This window comes from Schistosoma haematobium, chromosome ZW, assembly GCF_000699445.3.
Source record: "Schistosoma haematobium chromosome ZW, whole genome shotgun sequence".
In the NCBI taxonomy this organism is placed as follows: Eukaryota; Metazoa; Platyhelminthes; class Trematoda; order Strigeidida; family Schistosomatidae; genus Schistosoma; species Schistosoma haematobium.
The window spans coordinates 30,428,591-30,445,256 of record NC_067195.1 but is presented as its reverse complement, the minus strand read 5'-3'; the positions used below and the strand labels follow the sequence as shown (position 1 = coordinate 30,445,256).

Sequence of the window (16,666 nt, the reverse complement as noted above, 5' to 3'; positions counted from 1 at the left end):
AAAATGTACAACAAAAATATGTAGCATGAATGCACATTAAATGCAAACACTTAGTAGTTATATATAACAATGAACATTAAGTATTTCTGCGATTATATACATAATGATAAAAAAAATTGAAATGAGAGACTTAATTAAGTCTTTAGAAATGTAAGGGTATGACTTACGGCTTTTGAACAATTAATAGCCATTTTATATGAAGTCTCGCGTTTTTTAATGTCCATTGGAGCTGCAATGCTACTAGTGTTATCACCAAGTGTAGGAAACTTGATCTCGATTTGTTTACAAATGTCAGAGAGATCTGATGGAATCTCATTAGATAGGCAAAACCCCAAAACTGCCAACTCCAAAAATTTGAAACAAGATTATAAACATTATGCAACTGAAGTTATTTAACAGACAGTTGAACATAAGTAATATTTTAAGGCTAATTTAATGTGCATTTCTGAGTTTACATAAATACCAGTAAAACAAAGATTTGGGTATATTATCTAACTTAAAATGTTTTACAGGAGGTAATGCGGTTAGTTGACCAAATACATATTCACCTACTCAGTTCTGAGACACGTCTTTGTTCGTATGAGGACTAATGAAGCTACCGGATTGACTAAGCACCTCAGTAGGTGGAACGACTTTTAAAGCTACAAGGTAAAGGTTTTCCTTTTTGACCTGATTCTGTCTGAGTCAATTAAAAAGTGATTAGCTACTACAAAGTATTTTAGAGTGTAATGCATGCACACGTTTTATGGCTTAGTAAAACAGAATTTACTCAATTAAATAGTACAACAATATTGTTGTAAATGCTATATATTAGTGTAAAATTCAGACTTTTACTTACGTATATCAGGCTGAATTTGAACTTGTACGACAAAACACAGAAAGACGTTGACTAATATAGTATTTTAAATAGTAGCTTCTATTATCATCCACCGCCTAACTAGGGCTCGTGGAGATCAAACCCGGACGTAAATATGTTAACTTGAAATTTACTGTTTGTCTGGTTTTAGAACTAAGAGTACTTACCGATCGACAACGACAGTTGCGTTTTTTTGGTTTGATAGGTTGGTGTCTGATAGGATGTCAGCACAGATTCAGAAAGTTCAGTTAGCTTACATTCACTAAGGGTCACTGGTGGAGTAGGCACTATGTCTGTCTACAAACCAAAGAGCCTGTATGCAGCTCACCAATCTTCTCTGCACTACTTTATAGCTGAGAAACGTGGTCTATGACAGTAGAAGACATGAATGGGCTGCAGGCTTTTGACCATAAGTATCTTCAAAGCACTACTCGCATGTTGTGGAACGACCGAGTGAACAATGCTGAGGTTGGGAATAGGTTACTAGACAAAGATGGTCAACCGGTTCGTGAGGTTGTGAATCCTCATCGACTGAAGTAATTGAGACATGTGTTGTGTATACTCAGACACCCTCTACCTCGAAGTTCAATATTGACTGGAGCAAGACTAAATCGGAATAAATCTAAGAACGGTCAAATCAAGACGTGAAACCAACCCGAGGTAGGTTACTGTTGGTCTAACCTATGTGTGGTGGATGCAGTTCACCTGGTCGGGGTCCACAAAATAACATATTAGTATTTTGAGACATTGAATAAAACGGCTTCGAATCGTTGACAATAGTGCACATCCATTTATTCTTTATCTTTCTTTAGATTTTGAGTTTTAGTATCTCTCCATACATATATTTACGTTCCTTCTTCTCGAGCCATATTTTCAACCTTTAGCCTTTGTCAATAACCTTGATACTACTATTATTTCGACTCCTTTGGTATTCATCTTATTACTTTCGATTCGTCATGTAAATGTGGCTTGGCAATTTAGGCCGACGCACACTTGTCACAGGATCTTTGTTTGCTTTAGCTGAGTGATAAGAAGGATAATCGAGGTGAAAATACACGTCAGTATTTTTTAAGCTCGAAGCAGATCATTACAGCTTAACATTGTGTAAAACAATCTGCTACTAAACCTATGTTCAGGAGAAATATGGAGTCTAACACTAGTATTAAAAAACTGATGTTCGACAACTCAGACTAATCAAAGTATTTTTATGAAGAAATCTAGTAAGAATTGTAAAGTTTTTTTAAAACATTACTGTTAAATAGGCAGTAGTAGACTATTTTCGAAACTTTAAGGGGAAAAATAAATATATTAAATGTAACGAAATTGAAATGGTATGATTGGCAAAAGGAATTACCTTTTTTACAGGTTTAAACTTAGTTGTAACTAACTCAGGTAGTGATCCTGTCGGTTTGATTGCCACTAATCTAATATCCAACAGCGTACACAAGTTCGCCAAATGGTGACCATAATGTGATGCCAGCCAACCAGAATCAACGAAAACGCATGATATCCTCCTTCCTTGAGTTTCCTGGCTATTTTCACTTTTATTGCACACAGAACTCTCTAAACATCGAATAATCTCATTTGAACCCAGCAATATGTGAGACCTAGTGATTGAAGCAATAAAATTTTGTTGGAGTAATACTATTTTCGGTGTAAAGGACAGTGTTAAAAACTATGAACTATAAAATGGAGATTCAAAAGATTACACAGCAACGAAAAGTAGTAGGTGTCATCATTGTAAAACTTTGGAAACATAAATAGAAATCCCCAAATTTATTAAAATGAAAGTCATATCGAAGTACATGTATGATGAAGAAGCACGCGATACTAACCTTAAAATTAAGTTTAGTCCACATTATTTACAACGAACTAAAAGTAAATATTGTGGCACTAAACACTAAATTATTAGCAAATTCAGTACTCAAGCACATTTACCAACACTATGTTGTAAATCATAATAGTGTAGAAATCAGGGATGACACTCAGTTACCGAAACTCGAGTTTATGAGATTAGGTTCGAATTACAGGGACTGAAGGATAAGTCTTAAATTCATTGAGATAGTACGTCATGATTTCACGTTAAGAAAAATTTTCATTAACCACGTTGCAGTGAAAACTCCAAATATTTTGAAATGTAAGTTGTGGTTACGATTGTCGGGTACACAAATATCCGTCGTCAGGTATTCCTCACTATTAATAAAATATCGTGCTCTGCTACCATATATAGAATGAACATGTAATATGCCTATCGGTGTGTCATGCAGACTTCAACGAGTAGCCGTAAAAAAATAACAACTAGGAAACAATTTGCTAGATTTAAAATTTGTTACCTACACTCGTTTACTGTGCAGCAAAAATGATCTTAAAACCATTCATAATGATCAGAATGACATATACTACAAACAATCAAAGAAACCTATCCCAGTACTCAAAAATCAACAGGGATTCAAAGAAAAACACTTTGACGACGTCAGAGAATCGCATTCATAATTTATAGGCATACAAAAACGTATAACTAAATAAACAGATACTGGATCAGTTAGAAGGTGAAAATGGTTCTCCCCCACCCGAAAAAAAAATATTTTAGTTTTTTTCTTAATATCCATTCAGTCAGTCATCTACAACGTAGGATCAGGCACATATATGCATTGGTCCTAGTTGCCATACCTCCTTGACACAACAAGAAGAACACCAAATTCATAGAAGCAGTTATTTCAATGGTAGTAAATAAGATATTTCATATAAGCATATGACACAGGGAAAAAGAATTAGTTCCTAGGAAGAGATATAAAGGTGTTTTTATCTTAGGGTTTAAGGGAAGGCGAAAAGTGTATACACTTACGCCATTGTGATCGATTCTGAGTCATGTCACTGAGAGTCTCCAACCATTGGTTACGATAGTCACGTGCACCCCAACCAAGTAGTCTGCATCTATCAACATGGTTCAGACTAGAAGTTAGTGGCTTTATGAACTGATGCCACATTTTGGTTTGACCGCCCCTAACTTTCTTCCAACCATTCCCAACACCGGTTAGCATTGCACGTCGTGGTAATCGGTGTTCAGGCATACGCAACACGTGGCCCAATCATCTCAGTCGGCGAAAATCCACAACCTCATCAAATGATTTACCATCATTCCCTAATAACTTGCGTCTAACCTCACTACCACTTACTCGGTGTTCCCGGCAGATGCGAGCAATATTTCTATAGCGCATCTGTAGTTAAATATTAGTAGCTTACGAGTATCCTCTACTCTTAATAGCCACGTTTCGCAGTCGTAAAGTAGAACAGAACGAACTCCTGTGCAGTATACTCTTCCCTTGATTGGTAAACAGATATATCACCTTCGCTATAGGTGATGTAAGTTGGCAAAAGTCAAACGAGCTTTCTGGATCCGTGCAGAGATTTCGTCAGACACTGATCCTTAAAGTGCTCCGCCCATCGTTCTAAACGTCTAGACTGAGAGCAGCTAAGAGTGCCATCTTTTTCCTGGATTGCCTCACATTTAAATTCTTAATTCCGGTTTCTTTTATTAGTCTGAAAAGCTGTCTTGTGTTACCTACAGCCGCTACCTTTTCCATCTCTTTTGCTTTCGTTGCCAACTACTGCTCACGATCGTTCCGTAGACTTTTGGTTAGTCAGTCAGTCACAACGTAGGACCAGGCACATATGTGCATCGGTCTTAGATTTGATTTATTTCCGCTCCTCATCATTTTTGGAGCCTGAATAGATAAGTTCACGAGTCTATCAATGCAATAGATATCGCAGAAACCCACTGGTTTCTCGTAACTCTTTGGTTCAAACCACTAACAGATGTCACTGTTGTTCGTATATCTTCCCAAGTAACATCTAGGTCAGCCTCGCTTTCGAAGTGGCCTAAGTGTGACTTCATTTGTTTCCAGAATTTACCTTTGGCTTTCTCGTCGTTGAGTTAAATTTTAATGAGTATTCTTGATCGCGACTTTTCTACGTCCAGTAAGGTGTAAGTAAATGTTCGATCTTATTAGAGCATGGTCATAGTCTAAACATGTATTCCAGAACGAGCAGCAGTCTCCTACTGAGCCTCTCCAACGATGACTGATGGCAATATGGTCTATTTGAGTCTTTGTGCTTAAAGTTAGAGGTTGTTGGAAATAAACGATCATCTGGCACAGTTGCAGCAGACGGTCATCATTATCTGTTGACTGAGTCGGAGTACCGAAATGTCAACCTAAATGTTTTTTCTGTTTGGTTTAAGCTACCTACGTGGGCATTAAAGTCACCTGCAACGAGCACTATGTGTGAGTGTTTAATATTCACCGATATAGGTCCACAGAACCAACCTTAAAATACAATCAGCACTTTAAATTTTGGTTAAGTGGCTTTAATTTGGGCTACCGAAGTATTACTTTATGTTAAACAATATACAACTTAGTTTAGTCCTTATAACTTAATGCTCGAAGCAATAACTATGGACATAATAGCCGTAACATTGAATGAAAACACAGTGTAATAATATAAAACATGCTACAAGAGTTTGGTGGTTTAAATTGCTACACTAGCCCCCAAATTCCCTGGTACGTCCGAGAGTGGGGAGTCAGCTTTCTCTCTTTCTCGAAGTGCTCCCATATGGCCACGTGCATACAACCAATGCCTTCTTGCGGTGGGGGTGTTATTTACAAAATTGAGAGGAAAAAAGAGAATATTTGGCGCTCTAACCGGGTTGGTGGATACGAAGGACCCACCTAGGAGAATTGGTAAACCTTATTCTAAACGAATGGTGCACATGGGCTCCAGGATCTTGATGGAACGAATGGCATATGAACCTACTGCTGGTCACCGGCTACCATGGGACTGTATCTCCTTACGCTGCTCTACTGAGCTCTGATGTAGTAATGGTGGGTGGTGACTTTAATGCTCAAGTAGGTAAACTAAGCGAAAAGGAAAGACCTGGGTGGATGTTATGGAGTCGTGGCTCAAAGAACAGATAATGGTGACCGTCCGTTGCAGCTATGCTCAGATAACCGCCTATTTCCAGCAAATACTAACTTTAAGCATAAGGAGAAACATCTTTTGACAAGGCGACCTCCTAATTCGTCCCAACGTTGGGCCCAAATAGATCACATCGCTATTAGCCACAGATGAGGTAGCTCGATAGAAGACTGTCGCTCGTTCTAGAGCACATGCTTAGATTCAAACTATGCTCTATTGCGAGCGCGTATTTGTCTGCGTCTTACTAGACGTAGGGAAGACGCTGCCAGGAAACCTCTCAGGGTTCTACTCAATGATTGCCAAGCTAAGAATATATTTCAGGAACTAGAAAAAGTTAGGCAGCCATGTATGTGATGCCCACCCCGAGGTAGCTTGGAATGATATCCGAAAAACTGTGAAAACAGCAGTGATATCTGCTAGTAAGGTAAATCATAAGGTTAGGGAGAAACACTGAATCTCAGTAGCATCTACCGCACTGATAGATACTCGGAAACTCATCCCATCAGGCTCTGAACATGACGAAGAGTGGAGTCAGATTAAGCGCAGGTTGATAAAAAGCATACGCAATGGTCGCGAACAGTGGCGGGTACAGAAAGCAAGAGAGATGGAAAAGGCAGCGGCGATAGGCAACAACAGACAACTGTTCAGACTTGTCAAGGAAACCGGTATTAGGAACCCAACTGTTAGTGAAACTATCTCCGAAAAAGATGGACACATTGTTCGTTCTCGATCCAGGAGATTGGATCGATGGGCAAAACACTTTAGGGGTCGGTTCAACTGGCATTCAGTCACACTTTGTTTTCTCACGATCCCCAGTCGACTTGAATGGCAAGTTAATTTAAGTCCTCCAACTCTTTACGAAGGTGAAAAAGCGATAGGAAATCTGAAGCGTAGGAGAGCAGCAGGCCCTGACAGGTTTACCCTGAGATTTTTAAGGATGGTGGTCCAGTATTAGCAGCGAGATTGACTGAGGTCTTAGGCAGAACCTGGGAAATTGACGTAATCCCGTCTGACTGGTCTCAATCACTGATTGTGACAGTTCATAAGAAAGGACAAAAGTCCTCTTGTAACAATCACAGAGGAATCAGTTTGACTATTATAGTATCTAAAAGGTTAGCTTCAATAATACTTCGACGCCTAACTAAAGCTCATGAAGAGCAGACTAGAGAAAACCAGGCTGGTTTCCGACCTTACTTTACTTACTTACGCCTGTTAATCCTCGTGAAGGAGCATAGGCTGCTCACTAGCATTCTCCATCTAACCATGTCCTGGGCAATGCTTTCTAGCTCTTCCCAGTTGTTATTGATCCCTTTTATGTCTGCTTCTATTTCCCGACGTAATGTGTTCTTTGGCCTTCCTCTTTTCCGCTTCCCTTCAGGATTCCAAGTTAGGGCTTGCCTCGTGATGCAGTTTAACGATTTGCGTAATGCATGTCCTACCCATTTCCATCGTCTTTTCCTAATTTCCTCTTCAGCTGGAAGCTGGTTTGTTCTCCCCCACAAAAGGCTGTTGCTGATGGTATCCGGCCAATGAATTCTGGGTATCCTGCGTAGACAACTATTTATAAATACTTGTACATGTTTGGTGATGGTTGTAGTAATTCTCCAAGTTTCAGCTCCGTACAGTAGAACTGCCTTGATGTTCGTATTGAAGATTCTCACTTTGATATTGGTTGAAAGTTGTTTTGAGTTCCACATGTTCTTCAATTGTAGGAATGCGGCGCTTTGCTAATCCTCGCCTTTACATCTGCATCTGAACCTCCTTGTTCATCGATGATGCTTCCTAGGTATGTGAAGGATTCTACATCTTCCAGAGTTTCTCCATCAAGAGTGATTGGATTGCTGTTCTCTGTGTTGTATTTGAGGACCTTGGTTTTCCCCTTGTGTATGCTGAGGCCTACTGATGCAGAGACTGCTTCTACGCTGGCTGTCTTTATCTGCATTTGTTCATGTGTATGCGATAGGAGGGCTAGGTCATCTACGAAGTCCAAGTCGTCTAATTGATTTTGAGCTGTCCGTTGTATTCCAAGTTTTCCCTCAGAAATCGAGGTCTTCATAATCCAGTCGACCACCAGAAGAAAGAGGAGGGGAGAGAGTAAACAGCCTTGTCTGACTCCGGTCCTGACTTGGAATGCATCTGTCAGCTGTCCTCCATGCACGACCTTGCACTGTAGTTCATCATATGAGTTCCGGATAATATTGGCAATCTTCTCAGGAACTGTGTAGTCTCGAAGATGTTTCTGTAATGTTCTCCAATCTACACTGTCAAATGCCTTTTCATAATCAATGAAGTTGATGTATAGTGACGAGTTCCACTCAATTGATTGTACGACGATGATCCGTAGTGTCGTAATTCGGTCTATGCACGACCGATCCTTACGGAATCCAACCTGTTGATTTCGAAGTTGAGCGTCTACTGCATCTTTCATCCGGTTCGGCAACACTCTGTTGAAGACTTTCTCTGATACTGACAGTAGTGTGATGCCTCCGTAGTTTTCACATTTGCTCAGATCTTTCTTTAAAATCTTGATGCGGTATCCTTTTTTCCAGTCCATCGGCACTTGTACCTCCTCCTAAATCTTTCTGAATAGAAGGTGGAGCATCTTTGCGATTGCAAGCATGTTCGGGATGCGATTCTCTCCCTCGAAATGTTGCTTCAGGATTGTGTTGCATCAGCACCTACATTAATGATAGGGAATGAAGTAGTTGAGCCTCACTTATCTTGAGTCTCATCAGCCCTTGTAGTCTGGTGTGTGAAGAAATCTCAGCACGGATACAGGAGGCTCGACTAGCTTTTGCCAACTTGCGTCATTTATGGCGTAGGCGAGATATCCGTCTATCAACCAAAGGACGTGTTTACTGCATAGCAGTTCGTCCCGTCCTACTTTATGGTAGTGAAACATGGCCGGTAAGAGTAGAGGATATTCGTAGGTTACTAGTATTTGGTCATAGGTGTCTTCGAAACACTGCTCGTATATCATGGGACCATCGAGTAAGTAACACAGTTGTTAGGAAACGGGTACTAGGTAAGGATGGCAAATCAATTGATGACGTAGTGAAACTTCATCAGTTGAGATGGTTGGGACATGTGTTACGTATGCCCAACGACCGACTGCCTCGACGTGCGATGTTCAATGGTATAGGAGTAGGTTGGAAGAAAGCTAGGGGCGGCCAGACCAAAACATGGCACAAATCCATGAAGTCACTGATAAGTGGACTGAGCCATTTTGGTATGTGTAGACTACCTGGTTGGGGACCGCGAGATGAAAGCAACCGATGGTTAGAGACCTTGAATAACATGGCTCAAAATCGTTTGCAATGGTGCATGTTTATCCACTCTTTGTGGTCTCCCAAATCCAAATCTTCTGAATTCTTCATGTCCTTTTTTCTTTCCAAATTTATTTCACTGGATTATACTCATTGAATAACATCTTCAAACCCTAGTCTTTCCGATCACTGCTAATACTCTTACTACCTCTACCACTATGGGGTTTGAATCGACAATTGCATCTCTGTGCTGATGCGGTATGGCAACTTGAATTGATGTACGTACGTGCGAAGTTGTACATTGTTGCTGACTGCTCCACTGCCTTGTGGATTAGACCTTTGAGTCAAAGGCTCAAGGAGTGGCCCCCTAAGAAAACCACGTGCCTCGGTTCGGACAACTGAGAAGTATCCCAATCCGCAAGCAAATCGAATGATTTATGTGGCGCATATCTATTTAGTGTCTCCTTGTACCAATGTATCTGTTTAAATAATAAAATAATAAAACTACATGAAGAAATCAAAAGAAATTAGGAAATGTGTTAAAATAAACACGAGTATAGAATAAATCGTATAATAAAATGACAAGCATCCAGTAGATAAACGGTGGAGGCATTCTAACCAGTAATATCACTTTCTCGCTAATTCACCAAAAGCAGACTTCTAACATTTTGAAGACCCCATTCACACATACCCTTCTTATTTTCATTTACCTCACGCGTTTCCGTCTTGTTCTAAAGTAACTCTTCAAAACTGATTTTAATTTAGCTAGCACCAGACATACCGAGATAGGTGTTTTAATATGAATAACATTTAAAGCCCTCGCCTAAGCTAGTACAAGTTTACATTCACACAAACTGAATTACTTTTCCCACCCATATATATAGATCTTACCCTGTAATTCGGTTTATGTTATCGCCTACGGTTGAAGTTTTAGTCATCACCAAATACCGAACAAGTATTATAGGACAACAATAAACGTTTTTGTATCAAAAATCACAACACTAAAAAGTACAATTACCAGAAAACACGGCAATCCGAAACTTCTAACCATTCGTGTTTCAGTTCTTTCCTTAATAGACGACGAGATTTTCCAATTTTCAAAGATTTGGCTTTAGATTCACTTTCTAACTGGACGACGCTAGGGTCGGGATCATTCTGGAGCGCTTGCAGTTTTTCAACTTCGATATCTATATCATTGTTTTGAAATAAGCTAACATATTGACATAAGTCGGATGAAAAAAATATAAATTGATTACCATTTGATTTCACTGCATAATGAGTTAGATTTATCAATAACTGAAATCCTTTACATAAGTAGAATGTAAACCTCATAGTTGTAAATTTACCTATCCAAAAGTGCCAATGAACCGGGAACACACAAATATTTGGGGGGAGGAACTTGCTTTTTCTTCTTCAAAGTGTGGCCCGTTTTTCGTACATAGTTGCTGGATTGTGCGTAGCTCGAAGCTAGTTCAGTCATTGGCAATAATCCTAAAAAAACGTTTGTTAGGTAAAAGAAATCATTGACAGTTAAATGGTACAGGTGTGTGTATTAAGTCACACTGATAGAACTAGCTTTTCAGTGGGAAATCAATAAGCAGACAGCCAAACAAGCGTAATATGAACTCACATATGTTAATGAAAAGTGACGAGACGATTTGGTGATTTGTGTACAAGTGAGTACTACCATTCTTTTATAATTGAATGTATTACTTCTAAGCAAGCAAACGGTATACACACAAATTTGCAACAACACAGAATTAAGCCTCAAACAAATAATGAATGATATCGCATAATAGAAACTTAGAATACGAAGAAAAATATGGTGAATAATAATTTTAGAACCAAATACTTAAATATTTAAGTTGAACAAAGACCTAGTGAAAAGTGCTGTTTCCCATGCTCACTCGTTAAGAGAATAAAACAAAAATATTAACAATGTAGAGTGTAAAAGTCAATTTTATATCACTAACTTACAAAAAAACAAAGAAAACGAAACTTAGTCACAGAAAACGGTGAATGCATTGTCAAATAAATCCCTACCATCAAATTTTCTTGTCTCACAGATTAAATATCTGTAATCTATAGGTTATAAACTAGTCGTAAACATTTCTACATATATTTACCGAATTATCACATCAACCCCCACATCGAATCCCCAACTAACCATATTTTCTAAATTTAAGAGAGGTTTGAGTAATGATAGTTCTGTTCATATATACGATTTCCAGTGCACACAAATAAGCCGATAATTGAGAGAATGAATGGGTTTGCAGAAAGGATTAGCTAGTTAAGAGACCAAAAAGTATGTATATCGAGAATTGACAACAGCAGAAAACGCATTTTCGTGAGGGAAAAATTAGAAACTTGGAACGATATTGGATGTTTGCAGATTAGGTCCCATTTCTAACATTATTGTAGAGTACAAGAATGACAGTGCTTTGCATAAGCAAATACTACATCCGGCGGGACCTTTCCACCAAACCTAACGACACTTTAGGAGATCTCATTCTCGCAAATCACGTATCTAGAATTTCATACAGCAAACAATGGAAATTTCAATGAAACGATGAACCGATCTAAGTTAGGACATTGAAAATCTGAAAGCACTGGACAGCCAATTCGTCATAGTATAGGACTCTTCGGAAGTCCATATTCACGATCCTGCACGCGGAGCTTCAATCCAGAACTCCCAGTTTTGAACGCGAACGTCTAATCTCCAGACCAATTAGCTGGCATTCAACAGTTGTTCAACTTGAATCGGTTCATGATTTGGATGAAGTTCAACAACCTCCACAACCCAATACAGAAAAACATAAGAAAATGTTGACGAAATACAGTCCTTGATCTGAAGCAGAGTAAAGCCCATATAATTTAGCAGAATTGATCGGTCATTATTTAGTGATTTGATAGAAAGTTTATTAGTTGCAATAGTACTCTACAGTACTGAGTGATAATTCCATACCAACTTATAATTTTAGACTTCCAACCATAAATAACTGTATTTCATGGGACTTTATTTATTTTTTGTCAACAGCTAGATTTAACTTTATAAGTACATCCTACGTATCTCTAATACTATGAAAAGTTCGAACTAAGCCAAATGTGTGTGATTTAGACTTTCATATTCTACTAATCACTACTTAGATTATAATTACTTTAAAAATTGCTTTAATGTTATGTTTACAACGGGGTTTAATTTGAAACATCTTTTTGAAAATTTCCTTCCTGACATACTAAAGTAAGGTTCGGAAACTCGAACTGATACTCAGTAACAAGCTTCTACGTTAACCGGCTAGTATCGAATAAGCACACGTCATCTTTCACACCCCGTTACCGATAAGTATTACGAAATCGCTGGCTTTGTATCCCAATAGTCAAAGGATCTAAATGGTTAATACTGAACAACTTCAAAGACTTAAACCACACAAAGGGTCTACTCCACTATACGTTTCCCTTTGGATACTTAATGTAGTGATGATACCTACTGGGACTTAAACCGAATCCCGATAGGATATCATCGTAATCTCAACACTTTCACTACCGAATAAACATGTTACAAGTGAGTTTTATAGGGAACATTTAGTGAGCACAAAATATTGTATTACAGCTGCAGACGAAAAGTTGAGAGTTCTGACCAATTCTTAAGGCTCAGACAATACTGTTAGTATACTGTAACTCATCTATGTAAACCTTAAGTATAATACCAAATACGTCAGGAACCAAAAACGCTAATTTAAAGTCATGGAACGTATATTCATCTGACTTGGAGCTTATCCAACGTCAAACCAAGATATTGAGTATCAAGCGCATCATGGTGAATTTTAGTGGAAGCATTATTAGATACTGTAAATTATGACTTGAACTAGGATTCAGAGTTAGATAGGAGATTTTAGGACTAAAATTCGGCGTTAATTAATATTTATGATATGAAGAGAGCCTATGGTTACGATTTAAAAGTTAAAATATAGATCAATTGCAAAACTAACTGAGACTAAAGACTAGTTGTGTGTATGATTAAAGTTTATGGGTCATGTTAAACATAAACCCTAAATAACAGCTCGAACACCGATCCTGACCGTAAAATTTAACGGCGAATAACCAACGTAAAAATGTTTATAGGTCATGTGAAGACAGTAAATTCCATGTTAATTTTTTCGATTTCTTATAATAGTTTATTTATTCACATTCTCTCCCAACTCCTTGGTTAAAACAGGTAAAAATTTCAAGGCTACAGGAGAGTATGTTTTAGATTTATCGTATGGTATATAAACGATTATTCGATAATGAGGTCAACACACATAAAACTAACCACAAACACGTAACTTGACTGTTCCATTTCCTTAATGTAGTGACCAACATACAGTAAACATTCCAGTTTTTATACTATAGCTATTGGTATAGTATCATGAGCTGACTGTCAAATTCTATTATCTTATAGTATTCGATAGGACTGATCACCTGTGGGATATCACACAAAATCCAAGTTAGAACCTCGCAATTTCTGCGTAGTGATCAACGACTGGGACTCGCCAGAAGTAGTGGCGTCATATCCGTCAGGAAGGAAACTTAAGAAACAGTAACCAGGACTCACAAAATGCAAGCACCTACTTGTTGTACTTAAATCACTGCGATGGATACTGTACAGGGGTTTATTAACATTAGCTTGATAAAAGTACTGGCGTAAAGCTAACAGTAGGCCCGTGGGGATGTTGACCGGATATACTGGAATGAGTAAGCGTCATTTGGAACTGAAACATTGATTAGAAACACTAAATTTGTGTTCAAAATATGATCTACGATAAAATAGCTAGTTCCAGCTGGTTGTGTGGGGACAAATAATAAAGACAAACTGATATATTCTTTGTGTAAAGTCCACCCTATGTATGTTTGCGTTCATCTTGAAGGTACCTTGAGTGCTGAAGGAGTGGGGAGCAGTATTTTAGAGCATGTGGAAAAAATATGAACACCTGCGCCGGTCAAAAAATCCACAGGCAGTTGTAATACGTGTAATCAGCAGTCACTGAAAGGCGAAGAAGACCTGAAACCACAACACACAATGTTAACCGAGAACTTCACGCCAAGAGAGAACACGGAATTGAAGCCGAGTTTTATTTGAAAATTAAAATTCGCGGTCCATGTACAAAAGGAATGGCTGGTTTACAAAATAGTCGGGGATCGAACGAGGAAAATTTAGAAAGGGCCTTGCCAGAGCTGATGGAATTTAATTCAACTCCCAATCGATGTCATGGGGGGGGCGCAGCCAGATGCGATCCTCCACTACGTTTGTATTACGCAACTTACGACGACCTCAGGATGACGTGATAACTGTGCACTACAACCGAATAAAACCAGATCGGGTGACAGTTCCCTCTGATACTCGGTTCGCCGATCCACCTCCTGCCACTAGGTTTTATGAGGCACCATCAGGAGGGGTTGAAATCACCATGTATGATGTCAATGGATTCTGTTTTCTTTCTATTGAAATGTGACCAAGGATATAAGCTTTCGAGGAAGAAGTAGAGCAAGCCCTGTGTGTACTGAACTTCGGAAACGCTTCAGGGGTATCGTCTACTGATGGAGGTCGCGAGCACCTGAAGGTCAAACTGTCGTTAGATGATTAGTGCGCAACATCGATAATTCGTGAAGTTTTGCAGAAGCGGTCCAATCAAGACACTTTTAGATTTGAATTCAGTTCAGCCACACTATGTCTGATAACGTCCATCCTTCAAGTAACGAAAACGATGCCGTCGTGATGATGCATGATATAGAACAAATCTTCAGTGATATTATGTTATCGCGACGATTTGCAAGTTGGGACAATTTCTAGGCTTGTTTGAAAGGAGTACATACGGTAGTATGACTTCTGTGGTTGATAGTTATTTTCGTAGTACACTCATGCTAAGGACGTTATGTCAGTATGTAAACAGAAAAATGATGACCCAAATCTAAAGTATTTTTTCGTGAGATATGTCTGTTGTAGCACGTACTATCAGCGTTTACTTGCAAGCAGGAGCGATCTGAAACACAACACAACAGTCAGGACCGGTAAATGCCACTGAAGTAAGAAGACGGCGTACTGGCACAACAGAAATATATTTAAAATTGAAAGACGCGGTTGGAGTACAAAAAGGGAAGCTTATTACAGAATGGGTTTATTGATTGTTCTGCAGGTTCAGTTTGCGTAAAGCTTGTTCCTCTTCTTCTAGTACGTTTACTCTTTGTTTCCCTGCAACAAGGAAAACAAACTCGCATTAGTAACGTCACGTGTGATGATTTTTAATACCGTTACTCTGCAACTAGTTGAAAATTTCGCCACTCCTCCATTTGAGTTCTGACTATTTTTATGGGTATTTGAGCAACGATCATTTGTATGTTAGGTCCCAGTTTCACGTAAGCGAATCGTTGGTAACTGATTTCTTTAGGTGAATGAATACTGTTTTTATTATTCACTTCGCACTATTCATTTTTTTAGTCTATCGCGATCACACAATACCACATAAATCTGCTGGATTTGTGATTGCGTGTAAGGCTTTAATGAAAGATTTGGCGCCAAGGTTGGAGTTGCTTCGTAAAAGCGACGGATGGAGTTGAACTCAACGAGTCCACGTAAAGAGATGGTGGAGAAGATTTGTAGCTCAGGTAGATGAGTTTGATTGAGTTTTGTTCTCTGAGCTGGATGGTTTGGAGCTTTCGTCGTTCTTCTGGACGACATCATCAGCACAAACTTCAGGTAAAAGTGAAGTGTTCGAGTGTCTCCACATGTGGTTCACAGCTTGTTCTAAACACCTTGATGTTTATTGGTTCTTGTTGACCTTAAACCTGTGATTGTTTACTTCTTTGCTTTGGTTGTATCTCCCATTGGTTTGATCTTTGTTCCTATGTTTGTGCATAATACATTTTATGATATAAAATAAGCGGGCTTGTCAGAAGGAATACACTGATTTAAGTAGTCACAAAAAACCGAGAAAACAAAACTGATTCAATGAAAATTTGCGACAACACCTAGAGTATTACATTAAGCGCGGAATTTCGGCACACTAAAACGACAAATTATTCAGCTACACAAACGAAACAGCGGACAGAGACAAAACGGGGAAAGCCGATCGCTATTGCTTACAAAGCCGATATAATAATTCCCGCCTTATTCTGATTGGCCGCTAAGCATTCTGCCACGATTACGAAATTGGGGTAGGTTCAATTACATCCGAAGCAACTGAGTGTCCTGTTGGATGTTAGCTAGTTGCTGATCATAGCTCGTTCCAGAAGAAGATTGCCTTTAGTTTATCAACATTTCGAGAGTAAAATTGTGAAAAAATTCCTAAGATTCAAGCCCTCGGGTAGTGTGATCCTGGAAGCAAATGCTTCCAAAACGTATATGTGTAGAAAGGGTGATTTTCAAAACTCCTAAAGTGTGTGCTGCATAACTGCTTATAGCGGTAGATAAATTCCCAAAATCGACATTCCTGTGAGTCCTCGACATTTACCGCTGACCTCATTAGTATTACTGGGTTCACCCAGCTGAAGGCGGTTGTGATCAATGTTTAGGCCCTTAACAATCAAACGATCA

At 38.9% G+C, this 16,666-nt stretch overlaps 1 protein-coding gene across 1 annotated transcript in view; it reads right to left on the bottom strand.

Annotated features, from left to right (window-relative positions):
* The window catches only part of ACY1 (adenylate cyclase), a 36,275-nt gene extending 20,003 nt beyond the window's left edge, over window positions 1-16,272 (bottom strand). The window contains exons 1-4 of the mRNA XM_051210996.1: window positions 10,443-16,272; window positions 10,353-10,400; window positions 10,115-10,306; window positions 168-2,463 (exon numbers count right to left, since the gene is read on the bottom strand). The gene's annotated coding sequence lies outside the window, so the exon portion shown is untranslated. The remainder of the gene's footprint in view (window positions 1-167; window positions 2,464-10,114; window positions 10,307-10,352; window positions 10,401-10,442) is intronic.
* Window positions 16,273-16,666: the final 394 nt, after the last annotated feature.